At 42.1% G+C, this 17,586-nt stretch overlaps 1 long non-coding RNA gene across 2 annotated transcripts in view; it reads right to left on the bottom strand.

The window, feature by feature from the left end:
- Window positions 1-17,586, bottom strand: part of LOC134735897 (uncharacterized) — a 118,802-nt gene that overhangs the window by 26,847 nt on the left and 74,369 nt on the right. The gene's annotated exons all lie outside the window — the stretch shown is intronic.

Genomic DNA, 17,586 nt, shown 5'->3' with positions numbered 1-17,586 from the left:
ATTATCCTTTATTTATTAGCTCCCCCACTACCCAGAATGCCCTCCCGACTAGTTGCATCCATTACCTAGGAGTTTGTAAGAAATGCAGAATCTCGGGCCTCATCCCAGACCTGGAATCAGGATCTGCATTTTTAAAAGATCCCCAGGTAATTCCTGTGCGTGTTAAAGTTTGTGAAGCCCTGTATTATCCCACTGATACTTTATACAAAACTCTATAAACAGAGACAGGAGGAATAATTGTTCTCATTTTACAGATAGGGAAATATGACGCAGAAAGGTGAATTTGATGTGCCAAGGGCACCTTGCTGGTTCTCTGCCAGGAGAAGGTCTCTAGGTGGAAGCTCTGTTGATTTTCTAAACACAGATATTTCCATTATTTCACACTGATACCCACTGGCACTCCTAACGCTTTATCAGGCCAACCAGCCTGCCTCTCCCTAGAGAGCAGTGTCCTAAGGGCGTGCACTGTGTAACTTTGTTTGGAAGTTGGCATGAGGAGCCACCAAGGACATAAATGTTGCAGTGTGGTAAGTGGGGGTAAAAGGGGCAGGGTAGAGGAAGGGAAAAGGAATGAGGAACCCCAGCCACCACGTGAAATGGCCCAGAGGGGCTTGAGAAAGAGGAATGAAGGGGCTCCAGAGACACATTTCAAGTTCCTGGCCTTGCTGTCTGCTCCTCCCTTGCCTGCAGGCAGGAGGTCTGTGCTGTGACGCAGTCTGTTAAAGCCTGTTGGCAGCCAGCCTGGAGTTGGCCTGCACCCCCACTGCAGAGCCCTCAGCTACGCAGGGAGAGTGGAGGCTGCCCAGTGCACCTTTGCTGGGTACTGCAGAGCATCCATGCCACCTGCACCAGAGGGAACACAGCTCTGCAGTAAAGCCAGTTAGACTGCAGTAACCCGAGATGGGTGTAGCTCAGACTGCAGTAACCTGAGATGGGTGTAGCACCATGCCCTTGCACACCTGCAGGGTCTGAGCACCCTGGGTTTTCACCGTCTGTTCCTGCACCCCACTCCAGGAAGCAGCTCCAGGTTGCAGAGTTGCTCTGCCTACCCTGAAGATGTCTGGATGCTCCCCATTGACCCTGAGCCCCACAACGGTCCCACAGCCAGGAAGACTGGCTCAGCACGGCTCATGGTTCAGATCAGTGAAACTAGATTCCATGGCCTCCTTTCAAATCCAGCTGGAGGAGGCTGAAAAATACCCCCAGGGCTCTGCCTGCCTGTGTACTGGTATGGGAAGACTCCAAGAAAATGTACAGCCTCCGCCACACCACCCCAACAGGCGCCAGATATCAAAGGTATCGTTAGCAGTGGCCTTCCAAAGCCAGTGTCTGATTTGTTTCCTAACCTAAAAGGATGGCTCTAATGGCAGAGGTTCTGGGACAGGCAAAGGGAAGGGAGTACCACTGACTGGTGAGGGAGCTGTTCAGGGCAGGTAAAGAAGCTTGTGGGAGGTAAAGCTACAATGTGTAGTGAGCTGTCCCTGTGGAGTGTGAGCCCAATCAACACCCTCGGTCTAAAGAGTAGGACACCTGCCTCTGCCTTGTGCAGCCTGCCCGGTGCTCCCAGCTGCCCGGTTTGCCTCCATAAATGTTACTTTTCTGCCATCCATGTTAAATGTTACCCTTCCCCGGTGTTCATAGAGAGAGCAGACAGATGCCTTTCTCTATGAACCACTGCAGACTGTATTCAGTCGGGGCCTAGTTGTGTGGCAAGGGCACTGAATCCAACCTCCCAGCAGACAAAGCTATGCAAGAAGGAGGGTCAAGTTTCCAGGCCCAGGTTAAAAATTGTTGTGAGTGTCGGGTGTATGTTGGCAGGTGATCAGAGGTGGGGAAAGGAGGTGGAGGTCCCTGAAAAGCCTCGGCCAAAACCACTGCTTAGGGATTAACAGCTTTTCAAGCAGCCTGGCATGTCCTTCCCATGAGGTTTGCCAGAATGGATGCTACTCACCTTCTTCCCTACTCCCTGCTGTGTATACCTGTACACAACATCCAAAGCGGGACACATCCGGGAATTCAATCCAAACCCTATCACGACAGTGGAAATTTAAAAAAATCTTCATGGCAGAAAAGGTTCAGTGTTGGATGTCACATGGCAAGGGTATAAAAGAGTTAATTCAGATACCATCCTATCTGAAATTCCATCCTTATTTTTCCCACCTGTTTAACAGAAGCAGACAGGGCATAACAATCTCGCTCAGATTTTAGTCTTCTCTCACTAGTCACCTAGATACTGACAGTTCACTCATTTATTCGATTAATAATTATTGAGTACCTGTCATGCTTGAGTCACTGTGCTAGTGAGAAATCAGTACACTGTCTACCATATAGGCATTCACTTATTCTACAAATATTTATTGAGCACCACCTGCTTACATAGCACTGTCCAAGATGCTAGGGAGGGTACAAAGGAAGACAGCAGACAAGCCCTCAAGAAGCTTCAGATACACATGGAGAAATGTGCAAGGCCACAACGCAGCCCATTTCTACTGTCAAAGAAATGGACCCTTGCTACAGAACTGTGGATCTCCTGAGAGCTTGTCAGAGATAGAATTTCACACCCCACCTGAGACCTGCTAAATCCTAACCTGCCTTTTAAGGAAATTCCCTAGGAGCTTCCACGCACATTAAAGTTTGAAATCTACTGATCTGGACAAAAGAAGCTCTAAAAATTCAGGGGAGAGAGAGATTATTGTGCACATCAGTGGTCAAAAAAAAAATCCATGCAGGAGTTTGCCTTTAAAGGATGTCTGGGCTTTGGCTGAGTATAGAGAGCTCAAGGAATAGTAATTTCCCACCTCCACTGAGTTAAAAAAAAATATGTCTGCAAACTGCGGAAGAGAGTGACACTTTTCAGACACATTTTCCACAACAGCAAAAGCTTTGACTTAGGTAGGATGAGTCTGCAAATTCTTGTGGCTGATGCTGTCAGGATCCCCAAATGGCAACTCTCCCAGTTTGGACAGCTTCAAGGTCAGATTGCCTGCTGTCCTGAAATGGACCAGCCCAGGAAAGATTCCTGGCCTTGTCCAACCCACCTGTTAGTCAAGTAGATCAGCCAGTGAGAAACTGGCTCATTATTTTCCAGCAGTTACTCAGCCAATTGGCAGCCCCCACCAAATTGAATTCTGGAGTGGCATCATGTGAACGTTGGTGTGGTGGCTGCTTTATCAAACCAGTTCAACAGAGCAGATAAATCACTGAGAAGTTTTGATTAGAGGCTGTTGGCACCATGACTATTGTTTCATATTAGATCAGACTGAGCAGGTGTCTCAGTTTTCTTGCACTTATCCTTCCTGCATTCCATTTAAGAATTAAGATTTTTGTTTTCAATATGAAAATTGAAGTAAATGAATAAACAGATCTAAACATGACTCTATTGTTATCTCTCATTTCTAACTACCACCCACAATGTCTGTCTGTCCAACAATTGAATCCAAAAAAGATTATATGGAACTTCACAATGGCATAGTTATATAGAAATTCTCATTCACCATTGAATGAGCTGCTTACGATTCAGGCCTGTAGTCTATGGTGATAAAATCTGCCCATTGCTTCAGAAGTCATGCCAGTGAGGATTCGTCAGGTAAGCTCTAAAGACAACATAGCCCAACTCATTTACCGCTGGGCCACTGTTTTCCAGAAGCAGGGATGGGTTTGTGACAAGCCATCTATATTCTCTAACCTCCGTGGCCATGGCTCATGTTTACAAGGCAGCTGGCAGGGATAGGGAGGTTGGGCTGAAGCTGAGTAGCAGGACCTGGCTGGCTCACATGAAGTGGATCCTAGGATTTTGACTCATCAGCTCTGTCTTAGTCCTGTTAATTTGATGCTTAATTAATAACAGGGCATTAACATCTGCTGTGAACATACTGCTACTCCTCACTCTCCCAACCCTCCCTGCCTTCTCTCATACCAGTCTCCAGGAAGCTGGACCCACTGATCAGCCAATTTAGTCTCTCAATTATTACCAAAAATGTGTCTTCAACTTGGGGCACACTGGGGGTGTGCCTGAGCAGGATGGCGAGAAGGGGCAGGCACACACTGAGAAGCGTAGACATACTCCCCTTTATCTAAGGGCTCTGCTATTTACGAAAGGGCTTTTGTGTGAGGAGGTTCGAGCCTCAAAGTCTCATCTCGTCATTTTTCCCGTGCCTTTCAGAGATGGAGCATATTGTGCTGTGTTTTTGAAATGATGAAATGAAAGTGTGAGGAATCTGAAAGCCATACAGATAAGGAGTGGTTGAAGGAACTGATGGAGCTGAGATGAAACGTTATTTCAAACGTTGGAGGCGTCGTGGTGGGAAGAGGCAGCAGGTGTGTGCTTTGTGGTTCCCGCAGGTGGGATATAGGTTCGGTAGAAGGAGGCACTTTCTCACAAAGAGAAACCACCCAACAATGGGAGGCCAGGCCCTGCTTCCTGAAGAAGGATCCCCCCATGATGACAGGTACTTAAGCTGAAGCTCCACGACTATGTATAGGAGTCACCTGCATTATAAGCAAAAGTTGGAATAGAACTCAGCATTCTTTTAACTCTGAAAGTCTACAACACGTGCAAAGCCAACCTTCACAGAGTAGCTCCTATGGTCTCACTTTACAGGTATCATCCCACTTAACCCCCACGGCAGTCCAATAAGCTAGGTACAGTTACTATGTTTTGTTTTGTCTCTTTTTGTCCTCACTTCGGCTTGGAATGCTCTTGCCTCAAATATCTCCCTCCTTTCCCATTATTCTGATCTTCTCAGGGTATTATTTCCTCCCAGGTCCTTCCCTGTCTTCCCAAAGAGGGGATAATATAACCACCCCTCCCCCATCTCTCCATCCCTTACCCTGTTTGATTTGTCTTTATGGCATTTAGCACTGCCTAACATAATGCTGCAATTATATCTGTTTATGATCCGTCTCCTCTGGGAGAACAGAAGGACTTGGTTGGCTTTGCTCAGTGCTCCATTTCAGCACAGAGAATCAAGGCCTGGCATAGGGTAGGTGCTCAGGACCTATGTATGAAAGGAATAAATCAGTCAGTTTTACAGATGAGGAAACCTAGGCATTAAAGAGGTAAAGCAACATCTCAAGGCCACACAGTAAGTAAAGAGAAGCACCAGGTTGAGAGCAATTTGACTCCAGAGTTCACATATGTACAGACAACCCCCTACTTGTGATGGTCCAACTTTATGGTTTTCAACTTATGATGGTGAAAAAATAATAAGCATTCAGAAGAAATGATACTTCAAGTACCCACACAACCATTCTGTTTTTCACTTTCAGTACAGTATTCAATAAATTACATGAGATATGCAACACTTTATATAAATAGGCTTTGTGTTAGATGATTTTGCCCAAATATAGGCTGATGTACGTGTTCTGAGCATATGTAAGGTAGGCTAGGCTATGCTATGATGTTTCGTAGGTTAGGTGTGTTAAATGTGTTTTATAATATTTTCAACTTATGATGGGTTTCTCGGGACATAGCCCCTTTGTAAGTTGAGGAGCATCTGTACCCCATTTGACCCTTTGAAAAAAGCATGTATTCTCAAAGAAAGGCTGAGACACCCTTGTTAATTCAGTGGCTGGTGCTGGCTCTTGTTTTGTGACTTCAAATGACTTGTGCCTATAAGCAGGTGGTCACTGGTTGCCACCAACATGGTGTCTTAAAAAGCCCAGTGAGAGAGGTAGAGGGTGCAGAGCGCACAAAGTTACCTTTTGCCTCAATGGTCAGTGATTTGCTGAATGGAGCAGGTGAGTCAGAAAGGTACAGAGAACAGCTTGGCAGTCACCTGGTCCTAATCTATCCCTGGGCAGATATATTGAATCTGACACAGCTCCCATGCCTGGAGTCCTCAGAATCAAATTTGCAAACAGAGCAGATTTCTTGCCTCTCCAAGTGATTTGAAACCATATGCAATGTCACCCTTTCACCAAAGGAGCTGAATTTATGTTCCTTGTTTTCTCCCTCCCGGTAAGGCTTGGATTTTTCCATGACAAAAATCTTGTGCATTTGAATATAAACGAGTTATAAAATGAAATCCACATTGACTTTTGCAGTTAATAAAAAAGAATATGGACTTGAAAATCAGACTAACTTGAGTTAGAATTCAGGTTACCGCTTTGAATCTCCATTTTCCTACCTGAAAAATAGAAACTAACCCTTCTCGCATGGTTTTTGTAAGGATTAGATAAAAAAAAATTGAAGGGGGCATCTGCCATTGATTTTCTCTTCTATTGTCAGGGCATTGTTTTCCGGCTAGACGCCTTCTAGTCTTTCTGTAGCTGGGTACAGGAAGAAGCATTGTCTGAAGGAGTTACTGGTGTGGAATCCAAAACAGCTAAACTGAATTAGCAGAAAGACAAGGGCATTCCAGTACATTGTGGCCAGGAAAGTGCTGTATTCACTCATTGTTTGCACTCCTGAGGTCAGGCTATCAGGTCAGACCTTGAACCCTCTGCCTGCTTCACATCCTGGCTCCTTGGGAAGCCACTCCTGTGGCTTCAAAGGGGCAAAACTAAGAGAATGGTAGAGCTGGCACTTTCATGACCAGAGCCTGCCATGGCCACATCCTCCCTTGGAACCTACAGTGGAAAGTGGGGACAATTTTGCTAGGTCACACCTTTTTGAGGACCTTGCTGGGCTTGTGGATCTGCCAGAAAATTCTTTCTTTTTTGAGGGACAAAAGCCTGCTGCTCAGCAGTTTTAGATTAAGCCTAATGAGTTCTCTCTTGAGATCACCATTGTTCTAAGCTTAATATCAACAGTATCAAATTCTGTTGGCATACCTCTTACTAACAAAACACATCAAATATGTGTTTATAAAACATGATACTAAATTATAGACTATACCAAGAAATATGCTTGTACAGTGAATCTGTGTGCTTCTATTGCTACATTAAACGTTTGCACCTACCTCTAGCTATCACCAGAATGGGTTCTGCTAGCTTCTAATATAAAGTCCTACACAGCTGTATCTCGTAATTTATAAGGTAAGGTGGGAAAATGCATCTCAGGTCTCAGCTATCTCCAGTGGGAGGCAGGTTCTACCACTTTCAAGACTCATAACACAGGAAGGGATGTTCAAAGGTGCAGGGTAAACAGAAAGATGGTGTTCACTGCTAGGTGTCTCAAAATGAATGTGAATGTTCATGCACTCTTATATACAGCATTTGAAACAAAACAAAACAAACATAAAATTAAACCTGACATCTTGGGAACAAGAAATTCTAAGGGTGCTCAACATATAGTAGGTCCTCTATAAAAAAGCCGAATGGATGAGAGAGTAAATAACTAGGTAGATCATGGAACCTCTGATATCTGAGTAATACGGAAGTGTTCATTAAAAAGGGAAGCCTCAGTGAGACACATAAATCCAATGAAATATTTTAAGTCTCAAAAAGGGAGCAGATAATTACTTTTGCTTTATGTCTTTCAATGGAGTAATAAATAATAGAAGAATTCTGGTCTCTTCTCTGGAAGCTGTCGTTTACTTGGTGAAGTTTTCCTGTTTGTTCCTAATAAATGATACCAGTTTTAATGCTGTGCTGCCCAAAGATAACATCTGATATGCCCTTAGAGTCAGTTATACAAAGAAATATATGTTTAGCTCTGGGCTTCTCGACCTTGAAACTGTAGACATTTGGGACTGGATAATTTTTTACTGTGAGGAGTCATGCATTGTAAGATGTTTAGCAGCATTCCCTGGCCTCTAACCACTAGATGCCAGTGGCATCCCTATCCTATGTGATAACAATTAAAAGTGTATCCAGACATCACCAAATATCCCTAGGGGGCAAAATTGCCTCTGGTTGAGAATCACAGACTTAGGCCTCAAAAATGGGCAAGTTTTAGACAAATTTGATTTCTGGGCTTTTTCAAGTTGTAAACTAACTTTTCTCTAAGCACAGCTCTGCCATGGTATTTGCCTTGTATTCAATTAGGCCCTGAACAAGATAGTGACAGAGACCAGAGATCTCAAAATGTGTCTATAAGATAAGCTGTTACACCAAATGATATTATTTCAGTTAGCTATTTACATAGTCCTATTGTTAACAAACCACTCTGGAATTCAGTGTTTTAAAACAATAGTCATTCTTACGTTTCTGGGTTTACAGATTGGCTGGAGCCGCTCAGGGTCTGTAGGTTGACTGGGGCAATTTTGTTCCACGAATATTATTTTTACACCCAGGCCACAAAGGTAGCAGCTACTAGGGAGAAGCTCTTCTCAGGATGGAGGAAGAAGCTTCCAGAAGCACTAGCAGTAAAATGCACTGTCTCCTGAGGTCAAGAAGGCACTCGGCACACACTGTCATGTCTGTCCACTGCCTCTAGCCTAAGCAAGACACATGGTCAAGGCCAACATCAGCTGGGCAGGAAAGTACACACTTCCCTTGAAGACTGGGGCAAAGGAATTCATGAACGCCAAAGATGACATTTTCAATACAACCACTGAGATGGTGTCATGGGTCTTCGGTTCTCACTGGCTCCATTTCTTTAAGAGACAAAGATGGGGAGGTATCACTGGCGTTTGAGTCACGTTTGCAAAACATATTAAGATCCTAGTGGGAAAGCACAACACAGAGAACAAAATTTCCTTAGCTACATTGAAGAAATCTGACTATTGAATCAGTAGGCTGGTGGTTTCATTTGTTTTTCTATGTTTTCAGGACCCTTGGTAAATATTGTCTTAATTTGGGTTAATTACTTTTAAAGGGAACCTCAAGTATCAATGCAAATTATTTGATATTTATTTTGTATTCTCCTTCCTTGTGACTAGAATACTAAATAAATCACTAGCAGCTTGACAACAGCAGCAGCCTACAACAGAGGTATACAATCTGTACTTTTGTTCTGCCTTCTTATGTACTCTGCATTAGTCATGGCCATGGTAGAGAATTCTGTGGACTGTTTAGGCTTCTGTGTTTTTCTGAAGATATATAGAGGAATGGAATGGGTCCAACAGCAAAATTATTATTAGAAGGGAATAGAAATTGCCCACTATTTGAATCTTCAATAAATATCTACCGTTGATTTCATTAATTCATAAATGTGAAAGCTAAAAGATAGTTCAAATATTCCTGATACATCTTCCCAGGGACTTGACTGAGGTCAACCCCAAAATTTTACAGATGAGAAACACTGAATTAAAAAAAAATCCACATATTGTTCAAGTTTTCCCTTTAGCAATAATGGACCCTAAGCTAGATCAGCCCAGGCTTTTTAGCTCCTAATTCCAGAACCTTACAGCATACCATACTTGCTTAATACAATAAAGGAACTGCAGGTATTTGGCCTAAGGGAGATAATAGTCATTTGGGATTTTAAGTAAATGAGAATCTCTTCCATCTGGATGCAAAACGCCGGGGTCTCAAATTGGGCAGGCAAAAGGCTTATTCTGAGGACAATGGAACACTCCCCTGTGGTCCCATTCATGGAGATGTGGGATGAGAATGAAAGTGACGATCTTCAGCCTTCCTGACAGAATGTCCATCCTGTCACCTGAACCTCTGTCTGCCAAGTGCAGTGGGGACTTTTCATTCCTGTGCTGCTTTATAGCTTTCTGACATCTGACACTCTTGGCTTCCTCTTCTTAGAAAAATTCCCTGGGAATTTTTCTGATCCCACTTCTCTGATGGCTGCTTGTTCATTATTTTTGCAGTTTCTCTTTTTCTGGACTTGTCCTAATTAATGGTGTTCCCTTTAGTCCTCCCCTTTCCTCACTCCATGTGCTGCCCTTAGGGTCTAGAATCGTGGCTCTCAAATCTTCATCCCCAGCCCAAGTTGTCTTTTAAGCCCCAGAGCCACATTCTCAACCTCCTGGTACACATCTCTTGGTTCATGGGGACCTGACTCCACATTCATGTCTCCCTGTGCCTGCCCCTCAAACATCCTCTCCTTCTCTGGCATCTCCCCACTCGGAGCAGCAGCATCTACTCAGATACCTAATCCAGAAACTAGGGACTCAGTGGAGATTCCACTGTTCCCACCATGCCTCACATCTAAGCAGCCACGAGCTCTGCAATTCTGCAGCCTCAGTATTTCCTAATTATCCCCTTCCCTTCATTCGCAGACATTGTCCGAGTTCATTCACATCTTGTCATTTCTTACCTGGAACTGTGCGCTGACTTCCTAACCATTCCCTAAACCCAACCTCAGCCCTTCGGCCCTCCATCCCTAAACTGTTCTCCACGTGACCACAAGCCATCTTGCAGTAAAGAACACACATTTTTTTCTCCTTTTTCGTTTTTTAAGGGATGGGGTCTTCCTATGTTGCCTAGGCTAGTCTCAAACTCCTGGCCTCAAGCCATCTTCCCACCTCATCCTTTCTGAGATTGGCCTGGCTGAGTAGCTGGAACTAAAGGTACATGCCACCATGCCCGGCCCACAAATTCTTCAGAGAGTTTCTCTAATAATGAATAAGTTCAAGTTTTATACAGTAGGCTGATTTATATCAGTATTTGTACTCTGAGCATGGGACATTTGTTTATTCATTCCACATTATTTATTAAGTGCCTATTATGAGCCTGACCTTGGCAATAGAATAGCAACGAATATTTTCTTTAAACTCATTCTCATGGAGCTTAAAACTTAGTAGGGAGAGGCACACAATACAAAATTAAATAGATATCTACAATGAATAATATATTAGCTTGGTGCAAAAGTAATTGCGGTTTTTTGCCATTGAAAGTAATGTCAAAACCTGCAATTACTTTTGCACCAATCTAATAAATCAGTATAATATATATTACATGAGAAAGTGAAAAGTGCTTTTGAGAAAAGCAAATCAGAAAAGGGGAATTGGGAGTGTTGTGGGGGAGGGTTGAATGCTAGGCAGGGTCTGAAGAAGATGACATTTAAAGACCACAAGTGGGAAAGGAGCGAGCTATGCGGATAACCTAGAGGAGCAGGACTCTGTGTGGGGAACAGCAAGTACAAAGGCCCTGAGTCAGGAGTGCACTTGTCCAGTGGAGGAAGTAGCAAAAGAGACCGATGTGGCTGTAAAGTGAGAAAAGTGACAGTAGCCAGCTTGCATAGCATCCCATTGCCAATGGTTGCAGCAGTACCTAGGAAGAAGGCCAGCACTGAAATCTAATGTTTTTGGCTTTCCCTGGTATCTCTGAGAAAGTGTCAGTCTGGCATACCCATTGTCAGAACAATCCACTTAAATAATATGTGTCCTAGTCAGTTTTTGCTGCGCAGCAAACAACTTTAAATCTCAATTACTTACAACTACAAGCATTTGCTTTTCTCACTTATGGATCTGTGGGTTGGGTGATCTTGGCTGGGCTCAGGGTGGCTTGACTGCAGGCTGTAGGTTGGGCTCATGTCTGCCCACCTTGCCTCTGAGTTTTTCCTGAACCGAAAGACACATTTTATGGTGATCACAGAAGAAGAGGCTCAGCCAAACCATGAAGCACTTTTAAAGCCCCTGCTCACTCACATGCCATTGGTCAAAGCAAGTCACATGACCAAGGCCAACATCAAATAGAGGGAAAATTATATTCCACATGCCCTAGGTGGAGGCACTGCAAACCCACAGCAAAGGATGTGGAAGTATAATTCTGCAATAGTAAAAGAGTGAAGAAACAAGACCAATCATCCAGTCTTTTATTATACCGTAGTCCTGCCTTGAATCTCTATACACTTTTGCAGGTCAGAACACACTTACACACGCCTTTCTGTGATACCTATTTAAAAGCCTTGTAGATAGTAGGCACTCATAACACTACTTCCTTAATAATGAAATCTATGGATAAATGCCTTATTTCATATGACCCATGCAAAAATTAGTGAATTAAATACAAATATCTTCATTTTACAGATGAGAAAGAATCTAAATGACTTTTCATTCAGGGTTGGCAGACTCAAGGTTCAAGCCCAATTCTTTGCTCTCTAAAACAAAAGACAAAAATTCCAACATTACCTTAAAATTAAGTTTACAGCAACATGAGGCCTATATTTGATTAGAGTTGTCTGGAGTTCGAAGCACATTTGGTTGTAAATAGTTTTGGTTAATCTGACATTTTGTGAAACACAGTAAGGGCCACAGTGAGTTTCAGCTGGGTTTAGGCTTCTCTCTGAGATTGGCCTGGCTGAGCTAGGCAGGCTGACTGCTCATTCACCCATTTATTTTTCATTCAATCAACATGAACTGAGTGTTTATAAGAAGCAGTGTTTTTAAAGCTAGGCCTTCCACTGCAAACAAAACAGACAATCATGGAGCTCTTTGAAAGGCAGACGGTAGTATATATGAAGTTGGGAGTGGTAACTGCTCTGAAAACAAATAAAACACAGTTGGGGATAGGAGGTTAAGGGGCATGATGACCAAGGTGAAGTAGAGGAAAGAGAGGAGAAAGCTGTAGTCCCCATGGCAGAGAAGAATTTGTATAGCTGGTAACAAGAAGGATCAACTGAAAGCACCAGGAAAGGAATTGGATTAAATAGACAACTCTTGCCCAGGGTTGGTGGCTCGACCTGCACGAGTGTCCCCAGGAATGCAGCCCCCACCCCAAAGGCAACAAAGACCCTGCTTTTAAAGTGACTGTTGGGGTTTCTTCACTTCCTGGAACTATTTGAAAGAGTCATCATTCTTGATTTTCTTATTAAAATTTAAAATTCAGGTTGAATTTTTGAAAACTGAGGACTGTCCTAGAACTTCAGACAGAGGAGGTCAAAGTATCTATGAGATGCTTACATGCTAATAAAAGATTTCACATCAGTAAAGTGCATTGAAGAGCACTGTTGGTGGGAGTGAGAGGTTCTGAGTGGTCTTCTCATCTCCCCACCAGGAAAATAAAAGAATCTTGAATACGATTTGCATAGAATTCTGCCATAATTCAAGATGTGACCTGTAATTTTATTACAAATATTGTTGTTTGGCTCCCACCAAGTGGATAGATGGGAGTAGCACAGAGGAAGGGTGCAGAAAGGAGAGAACCCTCAGTAACAAGAAGAGGTTAGGAGAGGAGCCTTTTTATAATCACTCTGTTCTCTCTGGAAGGAAGAACATCTTTGGGAAACTTGAGGCAAACAATTTCCTTGCATTTACTTTGACAGGTACCATCTGTTAATGGCAAATGATCCTGGATTTTCATTTACAGTATAAATACAAAGTTTCCTTTTAAAATAACTTTGATTTGTAAAGTTAGTACAGGTGGTATATTCTTGGATTAGTTTTTTCAACCTCCCCTTTTCTTTCCAAGAGGTTGGATGTCTTAGAATTATACTTTCCAGACATCCTTGTGGTTAAGGCCCTGGATGAATTCTGTTGTGCCAATTAAATGCAGTTGCATGAGTTTTGTAAGGCAGAAAGAAAGTGAAGGGACATTTGCTGCAGTAATGGCAGCTGATTAGTAAGCTTTGTGAGATTTGAGCACATGCAGGAGTCAGACTCATGGTTCTACTCCAGTTGACTGAGGCAATTATGATGGCAGCAAGAGTGGAAAATGTGAAAACTGTGGTTTCTTCCCATTGACATGGATACCAAAGTTCCACTGGTGCCTCTGACTTCCATACTCTTCTCACCATTTTATAAGCATCTATTTCCCTGTATTAAATCACCTTCTGCTTGAAATACCTAGAGTGGTTTCTCATTACTTTATTAATTTAACACAGGTGGCAAAATTGTGACGGTGGTAAACACTGGTCTCATGGTGACATGACTAGAAACACACATTCTCAGAATTTACACAAAGGATACCTGAATGGATTTCGAAATATTACAATTTGGAGGCAAAGTAAAGCTGGAAATGCCAAAGGAAACTCATTAATTGATGTCCTATTGCCTTAAAAAATCTATTCAATTCCTTTTATGAAATGTGCTTTCAATTAATCTAATTGTCTTGGAGTCCTTCAGCTGACTGATTTTTCAACTGCTTTAGAGGAGGTTTTTTGGACATTTTAGTGGAATATAAGGAAACAGAGTTTGTCTCTTTGGCTACCTTCATCACAGAGTAAAAGCTACATACTTACCTGAAGCCACAACTCCACGTGACTTACTATTTCAGTTGACCTGGCCCTTGAGCTTCCGAGGAAAGCAGATGTTGGGCTCAGTGGATGGCTCCTTCAATAAACATGAAGAATGGCTTCAAAAAAAGCTATGGATAAACTATGAGTGGTTGGGGCTCTATACCAATGGCTGGGGAGGGTGTGAGGAGAAGAGAAACATAGCAGTGACTGCTAGCCCTGTGAGATCTTATGCACCCAAAAAGTCCACTTAATTTATCAGGGAGGTCTTAGGAAAATTTAACTGCCTCAGAAAGCCTGAAAGAAGATAGGTAGAGCACTTGAAAATGTCTAGAAGTATCTGCACCGTCAGTAATGTGAACAAAGGAAACTTTGGAATACTGAGTTAATAAGTCTTGCTCTAGCGCTGAGGAGCCTTAGGTTTTAGGGGATCGCATAACCAGAAGTTGCCTCTTAGACTACAAGATTCTCTTTTCCTTTTTTTGCTTTGATAGAAGATCTTTGTTGTTTTGCTTGCCACTATCCACTCTACCAACTTTTGTTAATCATACTCCACTCTTCCTTTAGGAAATACTCCCTTTCCAACTCTCAGCCCATGTGAACATGGGCTGACTGGCCTGGCGTGGGCTGACTGAGTACATGACCCAAGCCTGGCAAACTAGATCATTCCATCATCTAGATCACTCTGATTGGTTCAGACATGGTCACATGATGTAAACCTAGACAACTCCAGACAATAAGCATGACTCTGAAGACTTTTGATGGCACCATTTGAGAAAAGGATGCTCTTTTTTTTTGGTGTAAATAAACTGGTGGATGTAGCCTTGTAATAGGGAGACCTCCCTGTGAGAAAAGCTTTACCTAAGAATGAGGCTAACATGAAGGAAAGATGAACAAATAAATGAAAAAAGAGAGATGAAAACAGAGACAGAGATAGTCCTTTAAATGCCATATGAGCCCTGGATCCAGCCATACCTGAAGTCAGAACTACTCCCTGGACTTAGTTACATGAACCAATGGATGTTCATTAATGCTTAGATCAGTTTGAACTGACTTTCTGTTACTCACAATCCAAGGCACCCTGATGAATGCTTTAATTGTTCTTTTTCACCATTAACACAGTGCTAATTAGAGAGCATATATCTTTATTTTCTTCCTTTTTCTACAACTCCCCCAGAAGTTTTCTGATGCCTGGTTTTATCCTGTATTCATTCAGCAGACATTTATAGAGTACCCACCATATGCCAAGCATTGTCCACAACAACAGTTTTAGAAAATTAATATGGCATAGAACTTGCCATTAAAAAGTTCAGTCAATACTGCTTTCCTAAAACGCATAAAGGATCACAAGTTGGTCATTTTGTTTTCTCCAAATTTTCAGCTTTCGAAAAAAAAATTTAACCCCAATTTCAAAATGTTTGTAACTGTTACCCATAAATTTACTTTATTGCATATGAATAGTTTAATTTTATAATAGCATCAATTTTCACCAAATTTCTTCATGTTTTTAATGTTGTTATCACATCTTCACCTTAGGAAACTTATTTAAGCTCTCTGAGCCTTGGTTTTCTCATCTGTAAAATAAATGGGTAGAGGGTACTGATTTGCCTGGTATCTTCTCAACCTGAAATTCTGACAGTTTGCTCAGCTATGTTGACTCCTTTCTTCCTTTGAAACTATTTTTTACTCTGCCCTATAGCAACTTCTATAACACATATCCTCCCCGCCCCCCCAACCCCAGGGAATTAAATGCATTTCTCAGAATTCAGGAAGACTGCCCTGCTTTCATTCCTAATGCCTGTAAGCTGTTCTCTATGAAGCAGCCAAACCGATCATTCCCAACTATACATGAAACCAAACTCCACATTTTCCACTCCTATTTAACATCCAGTGACATCCTATCACCCTTGGAATAAAATCCAAACTCCTTACCTGATCCCTGTTGATATAGTTTGAATGTGTGTCCCTAGCCAAATCTCATATTGAAATGTCATCCCCAGTGCTGGAGGTGGGGCCTGGTGGGAGGTGATGGGCTCAAGGGGGGAGGATTTCTCATGAATAGTTTAACACCATCCCCTTGGTGCTGTCCTTGCAATAGTGAGTGAGTTCCCATGAGATCTGTTCATTTACAAGTGTGTGGCACCTTTCCCCTCTTTCTCTTGCTCTTGCTTTTGCCATGTGACATGGAAGCGCCTGCTTGGCCTTCTGTCATGATTGCAAGTTTCCAGAGGCCTCCCCAGAAGCAGATGCCAGTGCTATGCTTCCGCAAGCCAATGAAGCCTCTTTTTAAATAAATTACCCAGTCTCAGGTATTTCTTTATAGCAACACAAGAACAGACTAATACACCTGCCTTTCTCTTCCTCTCTCATCTTACTTCCTCTCCTCCCTCTTGCTCACTATATTCCAGCCACTCTGCCTTGAATTTGCCAATCTTGTTTCCCTTTCAGATCCTTTGGTGTTGCTGCTCCCTTTTTCCAGAATACTTTCTTCCCAGATCTTGACAAGATTTTCTTCCGCACTTCACTCAGGTTGTCCATTCAAAGATATTTCCTGACTCTACCCGCCATCTAAAATAACATCTTACTCCCACTCTTCTCCATATTTTGTTTTATTTTCTCCTCAGCTCTTATCACTCATTGAAATTATAATGTATCATGTTATAATGATGCTATCTTATATAATTAACATTTAATTTAATATAATTTAATGTAAATTACATTAGCATAGAGAGTAGCAAATAGTAGAGGCTCAGTTGGCTTTGTGGAATGAATAATTTTACTCTAATTCTCATAATAGCCATCTGTTTAGCTTTGGGGTATGTATGACAAAAACCCACATTAATCACAAGCCCTGCTTTTAACATCTTTTGTTTTAATATATGGACAGTTTTTCTATCCAAGTGGATTTTAAGAAACTTGAAGATCCTACAAACAGACATCCCTTCTTTTGTGAGTTCTCACATACTGCCATTAGCTAGTAGAATTGTAATTATATTTTCAGAAGGAACTGTATACTCTATAGATTGAAAAAAGTTTTTCTTGCATTCTTAAAAGATTCAATTAGGAAATGGCAGAATTGGTTTCTAAGACAACCTGTAATGGGTAGCATCTAAAACTTGGTTCACCAGGTGGAATCACAGACAAGTGCTCAGAAATCGTGACATTAGACCCAGAGTTTAAACCAGAATTATGTGTTCTACTGATGAGGCCTTTCTGCTTTTTATCAAACTCATCCTATTTGGCCATTTGATTCTAGAAATACGGTCCAGGCAAAGGTCACAGTAAGCTGGAAAAAGTGTTCCCAGTTCATTCAGAAAGCAGCTCATGGAAACTATCTCAGAGTCTTTAACTGCCTATGCCCCAGGTTAAGAGATCAAGGACAAGAATCTGGGTGTAAGTCCTGGTGAACAGAATAAGGCTTAGAAGAGGAAAGGTCAAGAATCTCCCACATGTTTACTCAACGGTAACAAGAATGCACCAGATTTTTCACAACAGTACTATTTGTAATAGCCAAAAATGTGAGAATCCCCATGTTCATCAACAGTAGAATGGATAAATTATGTTGGAATTCATGCGTAGATTAGTGTACAAAAAATGAGAAAGGATGGTTTACAACTTCATTGAATGATACT

The sequence above is a fragment of the Symphalangus syndactylus genome, chromosome 24, assembly GCF_028878055.3.
Source record: "Symphalangus syndactylus isolate Jambi chromosome 24, NHGRI_mSymSyn1-v2.1_pri, whole genome shotgun sequence".
Taxonomy (NCBI): Eukaryota; Metazoa; Chordata; class Mammalia; order Primates; family Hylobatidae; genus Symphalangus; species Symphalangus syndactylus.
Note: the sequence above shows the minus strand (reverse complement) of the source record. Positions and strands in the feature narration are given on the sequence as shown.